Source organism: Protopterus annectens, chromosome 3.part1 (genome assembly GCF_019279795.1).
Source record: "Protopterus annectens isolate FY-2018-M chromosome 3.part1, PAN1.0, whole genome shotgun sequence".
NCBI classification, from domain to species: domain Eukaryota; kingdom Metazoa; phylum Chordata; order Ceratodontiformes; family Protopteridae; genus Protopterus; species Protopterus annectens.
The window spans coordinates 1499150608-1499170728 of NC_056732.1; the positions used below are offsets into that span (position 1 = coordinate 1499150608).

The following is a 20121-nucleotide window of genomic DNA, read 5'->3' on the forward strand; positions in this document are numbered from 1 at the left end:
CTTTGGTTTAAAATTCAAGTAGGAGAAGAAAAAAATTCAAATGTACTGAAAGTTAATGTCTTAACATCGTGGACAGAAGTAAAGTGTATATAATTTTCTAGTAACCTTATATTTGTTTGGTAAACTGTTCTAGATGTGTGCTGTAACTAAATATTGGGTTTGTCTTTGCCAGTGTCAAAAGATAGGTTTAATAAGTTTATTATTTTAGTGGTTCTTAACTTATTGTAAGACAAGACAAATAGTTTTGGATGTTTTGCCACAACAGCAGTGGCCTATTAGTAAAAGTGACCAATGGACATTCAGGTTTCCTGCATCATTTCTCCTGCGCCCATGTACTGTGCAAGCAAGGGAATGTAAGTACCATATGCATACACAGTACATCAGTATTAGGAAGACAACACGGAAGTGCCCTTATACAAATACATGATTTAAGAAAAGTAAACAATTTCCCTCTTAAATTTTTAAATAATGTAATTGTTTAATAGCAATAATCCACTCCTGTTTGTGGGTATATCATGATTGTCTTTGTTTAAAATCACTAGGGCTTCATCCTAATAATCAAACCACGCCAACTGTTTGTAAATCCTGATATACCCGCACATAGTCATGGATTATTGTTTAAATTTATATATAGATCTATATAGCTGTATCTACTATATCTATATATTTCGGAGCTACTAAAGACATCCCCTTCTAGTGAACTAAGTATTAATTCCATGTTGTGGAGCAGCACCTGCTGGACAGGAAGAACCTAAACAGTAGTTGTCACGACTGCTTAGGTGACAGAAACTTTACAGGCTGCAGACTCCCCTCCCCCACTTCTATCCCACAGAGCCCTGCTGCACCCCTGTCTCTCCATTTCTTTCTTGCTACTCATACTGATGAGTTGTAACAGCCTAAGGTTGCTGATTTGTGTCTCTGGGATTTTTTTTCTAAAGAATAGAAGAATTTATACTACACAGAGTTTCTGTAGGTCAGAGAGCATACACAAAAAAACTTTCATTGTGCTGTTTCCAATTGTTGGAATTGTCTTTTTTTTTATGTAGTATACCTGTCGGTCACCATAGCTACAGCCTATCCCGCCCGCAAGTGTGCCTTTGGGAAATGGATTCCTTTAGTCACCAAATACACTGAATGCTTACATTGTGGCCAAAACATGATAAGCAGACCTGTGAGATCTGCCAAGAATTTAACACCACCACTTAGCATTGCAATAGGAAGATGGTAGTATATTTTGTAAAAAAAAAAAAAAAACAAAATAAGAATTGTTGAAAAAACAACCCCGGGAGCAACAGCCAACCTCTGCGTGGTACCTATGTCCCTTATTGACAGAGGCAGTCTGTAAAAACTGTCAACACCCCACCTGCTGACCCTTGTTATCTTTCCCCTAGGGATAGAATATTTGGTAAAATCTGGGTAAAACTGGCTAGGCTTGTAAGAGCTCTTGAACTGTTAGCCTACTAATCTCCTGTGAACCTATGAACATAACACTTTAGGCAGTAATTCACCAAACACTGCACCATTATACTGACCAGCCCACTTCAAAAATAGTGAAGAGGAGAAGACTTCTAGGTCTTAATTGCTGTCAGACAGGCATAGGAGTAGTAATGGAAATATAGTCCTTTAGACACATGGCTCACAAAGGTGATGTAGCTACCAAGATTGCAGTGTTAACTCATTTACACCTGCTAGCACTCACTACTCATTACTATGAGTTGTGACATTCAAAATGTGCTGGCAGGCTGGATGACAGTTGCCTGTAGCTCTGACTACAGGAGTTCTCCCCACCCCAGTCTTCATTCGTTCTGGACATCACAATGTCTCTGTTCATTGCCTGGTCTACCTGCTCCTCCTTCCTCCCCTACACTGCTCCAAGTGAGCTGGGTGCATTGTGGAATGTAAGGGTGTCCTGGGAAGCTGCTTCTGCTGCTGACAGCGGTTATATTGATTTACCCTAATCCCCCTCACTCGATGTTCATTGTCAATGTCCGAGGGCTAATCCTGTCTGTGGACCACACTTCCACTCAGGGAGCTTCTTCAGTGAATGCCCCCCCCCCCGTTTGGCATGCACATTCCTCCCTGCTTGTGCCTCAAATGTCCGAGTTGCTAATTGAACCCAGGTCACCTGGGCCATTGATGAGTGTTTTCCCCCTTAAAAGAATCCTTAAGTATGAGAGAAAATGTTTTAAATTGAACAAGTTAAGTATCTTTTTAATTTGTTTCAGTTAAAATAATTTTCCCATATTTAAGCTGCTTAATTGTGGTGCTGAATGTCACAAATTCATTAGTTTGCCTTTAATGTTCTGTAGGCACAGTAGTGACAAGGCATCCCCCCAAAAAGCACTGCATGCATGGAGTGGAACACAATATAATCTGTATTGTAAGCATGAGTGAGGTAATAGTAATGGAGTCAGTGGCCAACTACACAGATATACTCCAAGTAGTTGTCTAGCAACCTTTTCTTCTCAGATGCTGTCTCCCATACAGGTCTCATCCTTCCTACTGCCATATGGAGAATCCCGATTCCCTATCTGGCCATCACAGACTAGAACCAATTAGCTGCAGCAGTCAAAAGAATATTGCAGCAAAACTACCTCCATATTTTCCACTCCTCCCCCCCCCCTACCCACCTCACAGTTAGGGCACTGGAATTTGATCCAGGAATTGGCAGCTTTATGCTAAACCGTGTCCAGTTTTGACTGCACTGATGGTATAACTTTCCCAGCAATATCTTTACCTGTCGCTAGCCAACAGGAGTCAGCCTTTCAACCTTATTCTACCAGTGTCTGTCCACTTGATGTAAATAATACTAAAGCGGGCCTACATCACACTGGCCCTTCATGAACACTGGACACCCTGGAATAAGTGTAACAGATGTCCATCCTGATGTCAGCATATTCAAAGTTTCACTTATCTCCAAGCTACCTGATGTCTGGTCTCACCAGCAAGCTGTCAACCCATTCAGCATTTGAGAAGCTTTGAACAAACATCACTGCAGCCCTTGCAGATCCAGGAGCAAATGAAATATTTGAAATGCCAGCTGACCTTAATTGATTTGGGTGACTGTGTGATGTTCTTCGTGTTTCACTGTTGCAGTCATTACATTTGGGTAATCTGCTGGCAGGTTGCCCTCAGTCGGCCTGAATTCCAAAGTCTTGGGTCCTGTGTTGGTTGCTGTCTTCTCTTCCATGACGTCAGGTCGTCAGGGGAATAAAACATGCAGCCAACGCCATTTTCTTTAGTCTTTCTTGCTGCACGGTGCCCGAAGCAGAAGCATTTTGCAAGTGCCGGTCGGCCGACTACTGAAATATTCGCGTTTGAGTTTCAGAACCGAAGTCTTCAATAAAGCTAAGTACCCAGTTGGGGAAACTTTTTTCTTGCTTTTTACCGATGTCAGAAAAAGTTAATAATTGTATTACTTGTGGGAAGCAAATACCTAATAAGTATTTCCATTTATACTGTATTCCTTGCCTAGCCCCTGATCACAACGTGCCTGGCTGTCGGTTTTGTGCTAGATTTAACAACGCACTATTAAGCGTCAGCATATTTTTGCATCTAAGTATTTTGGAAACAGATTTAACTACCCAGAGATGTCGTCGGATAGCAATCTGACTACTGGAGTACATAAAAAAGGCAGTCGAGATCCAAAACCGATGACAAAGCTTCTCCTAAGCCAGTCGCCGGTTCGCCGGTACTCAGTGAGGCTCTTTCGCAGCCCCTGATACCCGCTACCTTCGAGTCACAGGCCTCTATTGACACCCATGTGGAGTCCGGCATGCCGCAAGATACTCAAGGTATTGGACCGACGGATGTAGCTTCCTCGGATGGGTCTGGAGCCGCTAAGCAGGCACCGGCTTCTGAGGGTGTATTCAGACCTCAACATTTTTATATCAAACTGACGAAAGTTAAAAAAACAAAGGCAAAGACACCTTCTAAAACTAGAAAACTGACGCCTGAGCCACGTGCACAGGCCTCTATTCCTAAAAACAGATGATCAAAATGGCTGAAGACCTTATTACCTTGATCAGGGATACCCATCCCCCTCCAGATACGAGTCCTAGGCAAGACACTGACTATGAATCCTCAGATCAGGTTTCTATTTCTTCTGATTCCTCTTCTGATCAGGAATTATCTATACCTCCGTATGAGGATTCTGATGCTGAGGAGTCTATTACATCTGCATCTCCTCCTGAGGATTATTCATTTGGAGAAACCTTGCATACTTTGAGGGAGCATTTTCACTGGGAGAGTCAAGACTTCTCAGAATCAAAAAAGAGGCTCAGGGATTTCCTCCTTCTCCCTCAGTACAAGCCTTTAGCCATTCCCCCTGCGTTAGACATTGTGGATGATGTTTTTTCGGAATCAAGCCTGACCTCTGACTCTTTGCCTCCAGCTCCCAGTAAGCCTGACAGGTATTACAGGGTCCGTGACTCTCATAAATTTTTATTTACAAACCCTGCTGCTGATCCTGAAACTATTTCACAGGGTCCAAAGGGAGTTAAGGCCTCAACAGCAAAAAACCCTACCCCCTCCGACAGAGATTCAAGGGCGCTGGACAGATGGGGAAAAAAGGTTTATACATCTGCAACCTTAGCAATCAGGGCCTTAAACTGTCAGTTTCATATGCTTAAGTACCAACAACATGTTATGGGATTGCTGAAACAGAAAATGATGTTGATTTTAGAATGTGCAGAAAATAAGGAATTGCAGGAATTATTGCATGCAGCTGAACAAGTTGGAAAGCATACTTTGCAATGCGGTTTTGATTCTTTAGAGGCCTCCTGCAGGGCCGCAGTTACTGGATCTGTGATTAGGAGGCATGCCTCGTTAAAGGAACAAAATTTGCATGATCATTTTAAAGCTAAATTGCTAGATGCACCTTTACAACATGATTCTCTGTTTGGTATTAAGGCAGAAGAGGTTGTAAAGAAAATGGAAGACAAAGCTAAGTCTATGCAGACTGTTAAAGATTTCTTACAAGTGCAGCCACCTAGATTCAGTAGACATTGGCCTACAAAAAATTGGTCCTTTCCTGTGTCAGACAGAGCTCAAAGGGGCAAATCCAGATGCCCTAAGGGTTCCAGGTACCAGGCTCAAGACTCATACAGGTCAAAGCAATGGGGTGCATCCACCTCCAAATCTGGAGAAGATAAAGCGCAAACCTACAGAAAGCAATCCCAATGACTTTCCTCTGCCTACACCAAGCACTTACCTTTAGGCAGCACCCATAGGGGGAAAATTAGCAATTTTTACTCAAAATTGGCAGTTAATAACCCAGGAGAAGTGGGTACTGAACATCGTATCACAGGGATACAGATTCCATTTCCACACTCTTCCATTGACATATGGTTGGCCAGACCTGCAAAAAACCAATGGGCAGAGGCACAGAAACAGGTTACGTCCCTCATGGATATGGGGGCCATTCAGACAGTACCAGAACAGGAAAAAGGACAAGGTTTTTACTCAAGACTGTTCTTGGTACCCAGAAAGGACAAGGCCTGGTGGCCAATATTGGATTTATCGATTTTAAACACATACCTGTACATTCCAAAATTCAAAATGCTCACTTTGCAACAGCTTCTGCCCATGCTGGGCAAGAATGCTTGGCTGGTGACTTTAGACTTAAAAGAGACATACCTGCATGTCCCAATAAGACATTCGTGCAGAAGATACCTCAGATTCAAGGCTGGCTTAATGCATTACCAATTCTCTGCACTGCCTTTTGGCTTATCTACTGTGCCCAGGGTCTTTACAAATTGCCTGGCACCAGTAGTTGCATTTTGCAGACAAAGAAGTATTCAGATATACCCATACCTGGACGACTGTCTTATTCAAGCAGAGAGCAAGGACATTCTTCTAAAGCATCTGGCGTTTGTAAAAAGGTTGCTAATTTGCCTAGGGTACACAGTAAACAAAAAGAAGTCAAAACTAGTGCCCTCACAAGAGGTAATATTCCTGGGTGCCAGCTTAAATACAACGGCCCAGATGGCTTATCTCATGCCAGACAAGCAAGGACAACTGTCTCAGTACTTTCAATTGATGGCAACAAAGACCCAACTCCCTGCAAGAAAAATTCTGCAGGCCTTGGGATTCATGGCATCCTGCATACTACTAATTCCATATGCCAGACTGCATATGAGGAAATTACAATGGTACCTAAAAAGTGTTTGGACTCAACACTGTCACAGTTTGGAAGCAGTAATACCATTAATTCCCTGCCTACAACAGGAGTTTCGATGGTGGGCACAGGCATGTCACCTCAACAAGGGACAGCCTTTCACTCTACCCACAGCCAGGCAGACACTAACAACAGATGCTTCTGATTACACCTGGGGAGCATACATGGCAGGAAAATGTATTCAGGACAAGTGGACCGCAGACCAAGTGCATCTTCACATCAATCTACAAGCATAATTCCTGCCAGGAAAGAAAAATACTCTGGCAGACGACTTAAGCAGAAACATCTTGGATCCTCATGAGTGGAAATTAAATCCACAAGTATTCAGCATGATAACGCAAAAATGGGGGTGCCCAGACATAGATCTTTTTGCCTCCCCAATGAATTTCCAACTACAATAATTCTGCACAAGGATTTATCACACACAAGCATGGAAAGTGGATGCTCTCTCATTCAGTTGGAAAAGCCTAAAAGTTTTTGCCTTCCCACCACTGCCTCTCCTTTCAAAGGTACTCCTAAAATCCAGACAAGAAAAACCACAGATGATCCTGATTGCCCCAGACTGGCCACGCCAACACTGGTACCCTGTCTTAAAGAACTTAGCTCAAGGCTCACCATGGATTTTACCTCAAACTCTGCACCTTCTGACTCAACAAAACAATCAGATCCAGCACAGTCAGCTCAAAACCTTAAACCTGGCTGCATGGCAGATTTATTAGTCAAGCAGACAACACCTCTCTCTAAAGCTGTTATGGATGTCATTTTGGAGGCCAGGAGGCCTAGCACCAGGAAATCTTATTCAGAAAAGTGGAAGAGATTCTAAAGCTTTGATCCTCTTGTCCCAAATATTCCTCAGATATTACAATACTTAACTGAGATGCTGGACAAAGGACTATACTTTTCATCCATTAAGATCCACGCCTCTGCCATCACGGCTCATTACAACACAGATCCTCCTATTTTCTCTCATCCATTGCTAAAACAGTACCTCAGAGGGGCTAAAAACATAAGACTGCCTGGAGAGCACCAACACCAACTTGAGACCTCAATTTTGTCTTGGAAAAACTAACTTTACCTCCTTTTGAGCCAGCCAATTCAGCAGAATTAAAATATGTATCATGGAAAACTGCTCTGCTTCTGGCAATAACTTCAGCACGAAGAGTCTCAGAGCTACAGGCACTAATGGCAGTGGAGCCTTTCATCATTTTTCACCAAGACAGGGTTTCTTTAAGAACAAACCGTTCATTTATGCCTAAGGTGGTATCCAATGTGGCTCTTAACCAAACTATACACTTGCCAACTTTTTATCCAAAACCCCAGAATAAAGGGGAGAGACTTCTGCATTCCTTGGACATACACAGACAATTACGTTTCTACTTGGACAAAACAAAAACTTTCAGAAAAACTGAGCAATTGTTTGTAGCATATGCTGCAGGGTCACAGGGAAAGGCTATTTCAAAGCAGACCATTTCAAAGTGGATAGGACACTGTATCCGGTTCTGCTACACACAGCATGGGAAATCTGTACCTAGTAACATTAGGCCACATTCCACCAGGGCAACAGCCACTTCAACTGCCTACCTTAGAGGAGTACCTACCAAAGATATCTTGGAAGCTGCAACTTGGAGTTCAGTGCACACCTTTACCAAGCATTATCACTTGCCTCTTTATTCTAGATCCAGAGCTGGCTTTGCCACTACAGTGCTGCAGGGCCTCATAGCCACCCCAAATCCTCTATAGAACCAGCCACCCTAACTCAGCTTTGGGATTCAACCCAAGTGTAATGACTGCAGCAGTGAAACACGATGAACATAGTACAGTTTTGTACCTACCATAAATGTAGATATTCGAGTGTCTTCACTGCTGCAGTCCAGGTTACCCACCCACCATCCCCTCTTTCTTAGCTGGGACTTATCTATACCTTTCAACCCTATACTACCTATGTGGTGTATTTGCTGGTAACTGAAGGTTTTGCTTTTACCTTCATTGTATGTTTTGTTAGCAATATGTATTGCCTACCTATTTGGGGGCACCTGACATCTGGGGCAAGAAAAACTGAAGAAAATGGCGTCGGCTGCATCTTATATACCCCTGGCACACTGACGTCAGGGAAGAAGCGACAGCAACCGACGCCGGACCAAGACTTTGGAACTCTGGCCAACTGCGGGACCGCCTGACTGCAGGATAACCCGAGTGTAATGACTGCAGCAGTGAAGACACTCAAACATCTACATTTATGGTAGGTACAAAACTATACTTTTCACTTCCATACCCTGCCAAGGACAAACGGTTGGCCAGACCTGCCAAAACATCAATGGGCAGAGGCGCAAAAGCAAGTCTCATCCCTCATGGACATGAGGGCCATTTAACAAGTACCAGAGCAAGAGCAGGGACAATTATTTTATTCAAGACTGTTCTTGGTACCAAGAAAGGACAAGACCTGGAGACCAATACTGGACCTATCTATTCTAAACACATTTCTGGATATACCAAAATTCAAAATGATGACTCTACAGCAACTTCTGCCCATGCTGGGCAAGAAGGCTTGACTGGTGACTTTAGACCTAAAAGAGGCATACCTACATGTCCCAATCAGACAAACATGTAGAAGATACCTCAGATTCAAAGCTGGCTCAATGCACTACCAATTCTCTACACTGCCCTTTGGCTTATCTACTGCACCCAGGGTTTTCACAAAGTGCCTGGCACTAGTAATTGTATTCTGCAGACAAAGAGGAATACAAATATATCCTTACTTGGACGACTGCCTCATTCAAGCAGAGAGCAAGGACATTCTACTACAGCATCTGGCATTTGTAAAGAGATTTCTAACAGGCCTAGGGTACACAGTCAACAAAAAGAAATCAAAACTAGTACCCTCTCAAGAGATAATATTCCTGGGTGCAAGCTTAAATACAACTGCCCAGATGGCTTATCTCACGCCAGACGAACAAAGGCAAGTGACTACCTATTTCAACCTGTTCGCAACAAAGGTCCAGTTATCTGCAAGAAAAATTCTGCAGGCTTCGGGCTTCATGGCATCCTGCATTCTAATAATTCCGTATGCCAGACTGCATATGAGGAAACTTCAATGGTACCTAAAAAGTGTTTGGACTCAACACTGCCACAGCCTGGAAACAATAATTTCCCTCATTCCATGCCTGCAACTGGTGTTTCGTTGGTGGGCGAAGGCTTGTCACCAGAACAAGGGACAGCTGTTCACTTTATGCCCAGCCAGGCAGACATTAACAACGGATGCATCAGATTATGCCTGGGGGGCCCACATGGCAGGAAGATATATTCAAGGCACATGGTCCGCAAACCAAATGCATCTACATATCAATCAAAAAGAGATGTTAGCTGTTCATAATGCCCTGACAGCCTTCAAGGACCTACTTCATCTGGGACAACTACTGATAAAGACAGACAACACCACAGTCATGTGGTATATAAACAAGCAGAGAGGCACTCATTCTTAACCCCTTTGCAGGCTAGCCATGACTCTGTGGGACACAGCAATGACTTACCAAGTACATCTGCAGGCACAATTCTTGCCAGGAAAGATAAATACTCTGGCAGATGAACTAAGCAGAAACCTCATGGATCCCCACGAGTGGAAATTGGATCCACAAGTCTTCAGCATGATAACAAGGAAATGGGGATGCCCGGATATAGGTCTATTTGCCTCTCCTCACAACTACCAACTAAAAAGATTCTGCACAAGGACTTATCGCAGACAAGCATGGAAAGTGGATGCCCTCTCTTTCAGCTGGAAAAGCTTAGCAGTATATGCCTTTCCTCCACTGCCTCTCCTCCCCAAGGTACTCCTAAAGGTCAGACAAGAGAAGCCAAAGATGATAGTGATTGCCCCAGACTGGCCCCGCCAGCACTGGTACCCAATCCTAAGGAACTTGTCTCAATGCCTGGCTTGGACCTTGCCTCAAATACCTCATCTACTATCCCAACAAAACAATCAGATCCTGTACAGCCAATTAAAGACCTTAAATCTGGCAGCATGGCGGATAATGTAGTGATACAAAATGCGCCTCTCACTAAAGTTGTAATAGATGTCATTTTGGAGTCCAGAAGGCCTAGTACCAGAAAATCTTACGCTGGAAAATGGAAGAGATTCTGTGCTTGGAACCAGGCACAAGGAATTGACACAGCTGTACCAAATATTCCTCAGATTTTGCAATACTTAACTGAGATGCTGGACAAAGGCCTATCTTTTTCATCAATTAAAATTCATGCCTCTGCCATTTCGGCTCATTACAATACAGAGCCACCAATCTTTTCTCTTCCCTTGTTAAGGCAGTACCTCAGAGGAGCCACAAACTTAAGGACTCCAAGGAGATCACCAATACCTGCATGGGACCTCAATTATGTTTTGGAAAAACTCACCCTGCCTCCTTTTGAGCCTGCCGCTACAGCTGATATAAAGTTTTTATCTTGGAAAACAGCTCTGCTCCTAGCAAAAACCTCTGTAAAATGAGTCTCAGAGCTACAGGCAGTCATGGCTGTGGAACCTTTTATCATTTTTTATCCAGACAGGGTTTCTCTGAGAACAAACTGACATTTATGCCTAAGGTAGTGTCCAGTGTGGCCCTTAACCAAACTATTCATCTGCCCACTTTTTATCCAAACCCACAGAATAAGGGGGAGAGAATTCTGCATTCTTTGGACATGCACAGACAGCTACGCTTTTACTTGAACAGAACCAAAGCTTTCAGAAAGACAGAGCAACTACTAGTGGCATATGCTGCAGGATCACAAGGAAAGGCTATCTCAAAGCAGACTATTTCAAAGTGGTAGGCCACTGCATTTGTTTCTGTTATTCACAACATGGCAAGCCAGTGCCTAAGGGCATTAGGCCACATTCAACCAATGCAGCAGCCTTCCTCAGGGGAGTACCAACCAAAGACATTTTAGAGGCTGCTACCTGGAGTTCAGTGCATGCCTTTACAAAGCACTATAATTTACCACTCTACTCTAAATCCAGGGCAGGCTTTGCCACTGCAGTTCTGCAGGGCCTCATAGCCGCTCCTAATGCTATTTAGCTCCAGCCTCCCAACCTTAACTTTGGGATTCAACCCAAGTGTAATGACTGCAACAGTGAAACACGAAGAACATAGTACAGTTGTGTACACTTACCATAAATGTGGATGTTTGTGTGTATTCACTGTTGCAGTCCAGGTTACCCACCCTCCATCCCCCATATTTTTGCTGCAACTTATCTGCTCTTCTGTAACCTATACAACCTATGTTGTGTATTTGCTTATAGATGAAGGTGTTTTTATATATATATATATATATATATATATATATATATATATATATATATAGATATATGGGTCTACCTGAGATGGTCGACAAGCCATTTGATCGACTTTTATTTGGTCGACAATTCATTTGGTCGACAGGCAGATTTGCCCCCCTCCCCAATGTTGTGCAACCCTGGAGTTGATATATATAGTTAGGGGGGGGTGGGGGGCACAGCCCCCCACATTGGGGTGTGGGCTAAGCCCCCACATAAAACTGCTTGTCGACCAAATGAACTGTCGACCAAATGAAAGTCGATCATTTGGCCTGTCGACCATGTGATAGGGTTCCATATATATATATATATATATATATATATATATATATATATATATATATATATATATATTGGTGCATGCATGTTTTATTGGCATACTTTTAGCCTACCCTTTTGGGGGGCACCTGACATCTGAGGCAAGAAAAACTGAAGAAAATGGCGTCAGCTGCATCTTTTATACCCCTGGGGCACTGACGTCAGGGAAGAGGAGACAGCAACCGATGCCAGACCTCGACTTTGGAATTCAGCCCGACTGAGGGTAGCCTGCCAGCAGGATAACCCAAGTGTAATGACTGTAACAGTGAATACACTCGAACGTCTACATTTATGGTAAGTGTACACAACTGTACTTACTCCTACTACTATCGGAACTGTCTTGGTATCCTTCTTCCACATTGCCTTTGTTTCTGCCTGCAAATCTTGGTATTTTATGACTGTCTCTCTCTGTAGGTAAGACACTGTAGTCAATGGGTATAGCAGTTTCAGTGATCGATGCTACTTTTGTATTCTTTTCATGGACCACTACATATGTTTTTTTGCATCTATTTTTTGAACTGTTGATAATAGGTGATCCCATGTGATATAAACTTCATAATTTTCAGTAATGCTTTGTGGATCATGTTTCCAGTGTTTTTCAGCCACTTCAGTACCATAATATTTGCACAATCCTCAGTGCAACAGTCTTGCCACATTATTATGCCTTTCATATACAGTCCTTCTGTCATACCATAATATTTGCACAATCCTCAGTGCAACAGTCTTGCCACATTATTATGCCTTTCATATACAGTCCTTCTGTCATACCATAATATTTGCACAATCCTCTGTGCAACAGTCTTGCCACATTATTATGCTTTTCAGTACACAGTCCTTCTGCCATTAGTATATCACAACCGGCAACAAGATGTGCAGCTGTTTCCAATTCAGTTTTACAAAACCTACATTTTCTATTTCTCCCACATGTTCAGTGGACTTTGTAAACCAACTTGTACTTAGTCTGCTATCTTGGGCCGCCAATACTAACCTTTCATCTTTTGGTTTAAATTCACCTTTCCTTAACCATTCCTGGGTTCGATCCTGATCACAGTGAGGTTGCTCTAAGAGTTTTCTATACTTCTAACTATATTTATGCATTTTCCATGTTTATTGCCTTCTCATGTGATCCTTCACCTTATTTCTTTTGTTTTTTTGGCACATTCAGTTGCTGGCTGATTTTTATCTACTTCTGGTTTGATTTCCATTCCTGCTTGGCACCGATATGCTTCTGCTAAACTAAGCAGGGAAGTCATCTTAGATTTATTCTCCTCATGTTTCAAAACTTTCACTACATTTGGGTCTTGTGAGGTCAGCATATATGTATGTAGTTCCATGATTGCAGATCTGTACATCTGTACATGTTATCAGTTTTGAGGAGGCCCATACCTCCTTCAGAATGGTGAATATATAGTCTTGGTATGCACTGATTTTTATAAATCTTTTGATGACCATGAAGCATCCTTCTTGTTTTCCTGTCCAACCTGTTCAACACCTTTTGGGGCCAGTCCAAAACTGTAAGTTAGGACAGGACAAGCAAATTGGTTTATAGCTTGGACTTTGTTCATAGATGTCAGCGCTGTTTTCAGTATTAATTTAAGTTTTCTAAAATATTTCTTACTAAGTATTATTCACATTTGTTTATGTTTTTATTGTTGACCCTTCAGTTCCCAAATATTTATTAATTCCCTCTTGCTCAAGTTCTTTTATATCACATTCCTTCCCAAACTTTTTGACCACTTGCAGTTGTGCTTTCAGTTCCTCATCTGATGAACTGTACAATTTTAAGTTATCTACAAAAATAAGATGAAAAGTCTTTACACATTGTTTTCTGGGAGCCAAATTGTAACCATGACCTAATCTGATTAGTAGACAGTTTAATGGGTTAAGGGCAAGACAAAAGAGCAGTGGTGACAGAGGGTCACAGTGGAATATCCCCCTTTGAATTTTTATCCCTGGAATAATAATTTCTCTTTTATCATGGCATAACTGCAAAATGGTTTGCCACTGTTTCATGGTCGCCGTAGTGTAATTGATCAGTGTAGGGTATATCTTATACATTTTAGAGCACTGTTTTATCCATGAATGTGGGATACTGTGAAATGTTTTTTTTGTAGTCTATCCATGTCATACTTAGATTTTTTTCCCTTTTTACAGTTCCTCATTATGACTTTATTTAACAGCAAATAGTCATTTGTTCCATATGACTTTCTTTTATTAGCCTTTTGTTCTAGTGCCATGATTGAGTTTTCTTCTAAATTACTATAAGCTCTGTCTGCATCAATTCCAGTGTATAGTTTATATATCGTCGGAAGGCAAGTTATTGGTCTATAGTTTTTTGGATAGTTTGCAGGTTTGCTCTTAAGTAGGAGTATTGTTTTTCCTGTTGTTAATCAGGCTGGAGTCTGTTCAAGGTGCGCATATATATAGTTCTTACTCATGGCTAATCTTCCATGTAAAGATGTTAATAATTTTAGCCAGAAGTTAGGTACTGCATCTGGGCCTGTGGATTTCCAATTAGGAGCTTTTCTAAACTTTGTTTCAAATTCTCTGGCCGTTACTTCATCCCATTTCATATTCTGTACATTTGAACTTCTTATTCTTTCTTTAACTTCGTCTATCCATTTAGCATCCTTGTTATGTTCCACAGGATCTTCATAGATATTTCTCCAAAATGTATGTATTTCTTCTATTTTTGGTGGTGTTTCAACCCCTTTTACCTTGTTATCAATTCTCTATAAAACTTTTTTGGGTGTTACATTGCTTATTTTGCATTTTTCCTTAGTATTTATCTGCATATCATCTAAGTTTTCTACCTGTGCTGATATTTTTAGTTTATTATTTGTGATAGTGCATGATAAATCCTGATCTGTTCTGATACTGTGCATTGCTTTTATCACATCTATCTGTCTGAGTATTTTTGTTGGATCTGTTCCTTCTTCTATACTTTTCTAATGGTGACACTTCTTGTCTTAATTGCTTTATAGTTTTCTCTATTCGATATTTCCATGATGGCATTCAATTTCTCCCTTTCCTTTCCCTTAATACCTTGTGTTTTTGTGTAAGACTTTATCTGTTATTAATTTAGGTGCACAGTAATATATCCTATTTACTTGTGTTTTATGGCATTAATCTCTATGTACAGTCCTAATTACAGTTTTCATTTGTTTTATCAAACTTCTAACTTTTTGGGTTTTATTGACTTTCTGTAGTTTACTTCCTTCATTGATCTTAATATGTCTGTCCATCTCTATTAAATCAAACGACTCTTCTCTTAGATCATTTTCTTCTAAACTGAGGGTACATTCTTTGTTCTCCATTTCCTACAGGCATTCTATAGAAAGTTCCAGAGCATCTTCCTCTGCCACATTCTCTTCAGTTTCATCCTGTGTCATCCATTGCTCCTTCATATTGGAATTCCCTGGGCTATCACTCCACAATATTGACTGAGTCAGAGTTGCAACCATTTCCTGTTCCTTCACTTGCTGTGCAATTCCACCTGAATGTTTGTACTGGTTTCCTGTGGAAGTCTGCAAAGTATCTTCATATGGCAACTGATCAGATGTTTCCCATTCCACTGTTTTTTCCTTAATTTGGGGAACCATTGCTCTATCCTGCTGTGATATTACCTGAGTTAGATTTTCTGCACCAAATCCTTCACTTCGCATGTACTCCATAACCTCAGTTTCTATTTCTTTAACTGCTCCATTATTAGTCTTCTTTTCTACTTTTCCTCTTTGTTTTTTTTTTTTGTTTGTTTTTTTTGTATTGTAAAATGTCCATGTCTGGATGCCCTTGCCTGCATTTCTCTTCAAATATCTTTGGTGCTGCTGTTTTTGCATTTATTAGTTTTGCTTTCTCCTTTGTATACATATTCTACATATTAAGTCTCTTCTTCTTTCCCATGTCCATATTTCTTCTTCAGATGTCTCCTGCTCCTCCTGTTTCTCCTTACTTTGGTGACTCATTGTTCCATCATGCTGTGATATAAACTGTGTAAGACTTTCTACACTAAATCCTTCACTTCGCAATTATTCCATAACTTCAACTTGTATTTTTTTAACTTCTGCTTTACTTATCTTCTGTTCTACGTTCCCTCTTTGTGATCTTATTTTTTTATTGTGAAATTTTCCATAACTGGATGCCTTTCCCTATATTTCTCTTCGAATATCTTTAGGACATTCTCTTTTGTGTTGATTAATTTGGCTTTCTCCTTTACATAAATATTGCACCACATCAGATCTATCTTTCCCATGTCCATATTTATTTTTTGTACCTTTCAAAAGTCTATGTATTGTGTTCTTTATATTTTTGCACTTCCTCGGTCACTTCCTTTTCCAAATGGGCCATGGTTTCTTGGTCTGTATAATGGTTTTCACAAATCTACTGTATTAATGAGCACAATTTTTTATTTGAATCTTATGACAGTTTTTCTTGTGGAAGTAATTTTTTTTCCTCTAATTTCTCTCTTAATCGTTTTGTATATCTTCTGTCTGGAAATTCTGGGCTTCTTGCATGAGAGTAACAATGCATAATTTCTTTATCCTCAGTAGTTCACTCTAGTGTCTTTATGGCTCTTTTTTGGCCTATCAGGTTTTGTGATTTTGGGGGATTACTACTTCCTTCTACTACAGTGGGGGGGGGGGGGCATCCTCTCCTGGGCCTTGCCTAGCCCCATTGTAGGAATGTTTCTTGTCTTGAGGATTCTACGCTGTCATTTTATTCAGTCCTGGTACCAGTGCTACTACCAGGATTGGGCACTTTTTTATCCTGGGTCTTGTGCACCCAGCTATCTTTTTTATTTTTTAACCTACTTCTGTACATGATATATGCTTTATAAAATACAGTCTATATATCAGTGTTGTCTTGTTGAGATTTTGTGAAAAACAGGGTCCACCTCATTAAGGTACTCACCAAGGCTTGTTGATGAATTCAGTTCCAGCTATATTACTCTCCTTTGCTTGCTGACTTATCATTTCTTCATTCAGACCCCTTTAAATATTAATTACAGTGGCAGTATACCAGGTGGTCATCACCAGTGTCCCTTGGGCTATAGTTATCCAGTTTTAGAAGCTGTCCATCTCTTTTGTAAATTAGTTCCATTATGGTTCACCCCGTGACCTTGAAGTGAAAGGCCATGACCCCTATCTTGTGTCCAAGACCACTGTTTCCTGATGCTAGAGTTCTGGTACTTATCAAGATTTTACTGGACATTGCTGATTAAGGGTTTAAGAAGGTTGACCTTGACTTTGTGGGTACGAACTCCTAGAATATCATGAGCCAACCAGCTTGTATTTTCAATCTTATTCAGTGCTGCAGTAATCATATGTTCTGTGATTTATGGTAGGTACTTCATTCACTGCATAGCTATGAGGGTTCTGTTTTTCCATTTGTATTTTAAAAGCTGATCCATTGGTTTACAAAGATGACAGACAAGAAAATCACATTATCTTTGGCATGTTTGCTTTTTTTTTAAACCATGTCTCTATAATTTTGCAAATGTTAATATCTTCCAAGTAGAGGAAGGGCTCAAAGATTCTTATTTCTTGTTTAGGCACTTATATCTCTGTTCATTTTTAATACATTTGTTAACCAGGTAAGCCCACTGGATACAGTACTCCCTTTTAAGGGGCAGCTCAGGAGCATTGACTAGTGAAGCAGTTTCATCAGTCACACAGTAGGGAAATGCTGGTTAAAGGAATTAACTCTGTACCCTTGACTACAGGAAATAGTTCATAAACACAAGTTTTCTGTGCTGTCACTTGTGCTTGTTGAAGTTGCTACTTTCGGAATTTGAGAATATGTAAAAAAGACAGTTGGGGTAGAGTGTTTCCTTACAGAATACAGTCTTTCCATGGGGGGAGAGAGTTAGTCCATCATATGTGTTGCGGTACCATATGAGGTAAATGAATTACTTCATTTAACATGTAGGGGTTTGTTGTACATACAAAAATGTTATAGTAAGTCCCACAATGTCCTGTTACATGTCCTGCAGGGTATATTAACTGAAGTTGTTTATTCCCACAGTGTATGATGGCTATAATATAGCCACCATGGTAGTCCTTCATTATTTTTTGCCTGGTGTATGTACGCTTACCTTTGGCCCTTGATGTACGTGGTACAGTGATCATCTCCTGGAATATTTCATGGAAAAGTCCAGTGAATATTTCTTATGTTGTATCAACTGATGTTCTTTGGGTTTCATTCTTGCAGTCATGACTGATAGAATTTCCGGCCATGTAAGCCCTTTGGCCAGCCCAACTTACAGAGAATGTTCTCCTCCTCCTTCTGAAACCGATGGACACACTGACTGACATCAAGAAGTCTGGGTATAAAGGGATTCAGCTGGTACCATAACCTCAGTTCTTTCTTGCCATTGGAGCCTGTAGCAGAGCACTAGTCAGTGCATCAGTCAGTCTGCACCAGGGAAAGGAGATGTCTAAAGCTAAGTACCCTGTTGGGGAGCTATTCATATGCTTCGTGACTAATGTCAGAGAAAGTTAATAACTGTTTCCGCACTGGGACTTTCACTCATTTTATGTAACTTGCTTAGGCCCACAACACAGCATACCTAACTTTCGGTTCTGTGCTCCCTGTAGCAGTAGAACACTCGGGTGTAGGGCTGACATTTTCACTAAGTACTTTAGTGAGTTACTTTGGCCTTCATATACAATGCTGCCTGCTGGTCAAGTGAAGGTTGATCTCCCTAGGTGTAAGAAGGAAAGGTGTCCAAAACTTAGGGTACTGGGCAACACTTGTTCACCATCTGCCAGTCTACAAAAGAAAATCTACCTCTGAGGACTGAGATTATGGCACAAGCCTCTATCAAGATACATTTGGAGTCTGACAAGTCGCAGGGTCCCCCTACTTTTGCACACGCCGAAGGACTTGACTAGTCGGTTGAGTCTAGAGACAGTTCACAGGTTCTGGCTTCTGATAACTGCTCTCAAATTTTCATCGAGCTATCTGGAGTCTCTCTTCATCAGGAGATCACCTCAGTTTACTGTCCCTGGATTTGTCTGTTCGCCACCGGTCCTGGCCCTATTGCAGATATAGCCCTTATGTGGAGGGCTAAGACCTCACATAAAAAGGCTGCATCCAGCTTGCCTCAGCCAAGGCCTACCAGCTTCCACTCCCAAACTCAGGACTATCAGCAGGACATGGTTAGGTTAGCTGAGGATTTGATCACCATAGTCAGATCCAGATGTCTTTCCCTCCCAGGTTTTCTCCCTGAATCCTCTCCTGGTAAAAGGAAAAGGGATAGCTTCCCTCTGGAGTCTACTGATTCTTTAGACCTGAGGATGATAATGATGAACCAGATGTAAACCACCTCAGAATGACACTGTCACCCAAAAAGCACAACAAGGAAGCCAGGTGATACCAAATTAAACATAAACCCCCCCGTGAGTAGCTGTTAATTTAGTTATTTGTAAAAACCACCAATGGTGAAAAAACTAAGAATTTTGTTGATCTAAATGCTTTTGTCCCTTCTTGCTTAACCAGAAGTTCATCAGAGATAAAACCAACTACACTTACATCACTTCCTTATATAACAAAAGCAATTAAGTATGACTTATATCATAAAGAAACATTCACCTAAAATTGTATGCAACAATTCACTGTATAAGCACAAACTGCTAAACTTTCACATGTTGCATGTATGTATGTAAACAAATATACAAATATAAAAATATATATGTTACTACATCTGCACATCAAAATAATTAAAATTAAAAAAAATTATGGATTCTAACTTTAATATTGGAAAGATGGAAATTCCCTCATTCAGTCCATTAGGACCAATGGCATGTAATTTTATCTACCACTGAAATTACTTAGTTTCTAACATAATATTTCCATGTACCTCCCATGTTGTTATGTTTCAAGACATCTGGACCAAAACATTTAAAACTGTGACTTAGATTGGTCTGTAAATGTTACCAAAGAGCATTAGTTGAATTATGTTTTAAAATGGCATATATCTGTTCATAAATCCATTCCTTGAGTGCTCTTTCAGTTTTACACAGATAATACTTAAAACAGACTTGACACAAAGCTAAATAGATCACACCTTTAGACATACATTTCACAGAACAGTTTGACTTAATAGGACCCATATTTTTAATAATGACCCTTGCCCCCTCATATATAAAGGGACAAAAAGAACATCTTGCAGACTTCCAAGATGGCTGCACATTGAGTAACAGCTCAATTCAGGCTATCCCAGTCTGAAAACAGAAACTATGCAGAGAAAGCCAGTGGACTTAGATTTCTGAGTACATTTCAGTAACTGGCTAATAGGTGTATGGCCTGG

General features: G+C 40.9%; 1 protein-coding gene across 6 annotated transcripts in view; it reads left to right on the plus strand.

The window, feature by feature from the left end:
* Nucleotides 1–20121, plus strand: part of SMARCD3 (SWI/SNF related, matrix associated, actin dependent regulator of chromatin, subfamily d, member 3) — a 1904082-nt gene that overhangs the window by 1461544 nt on the left and 422417 nt on the right. The gene's annotated exons all lie outside the window — the stretch shown is intronic.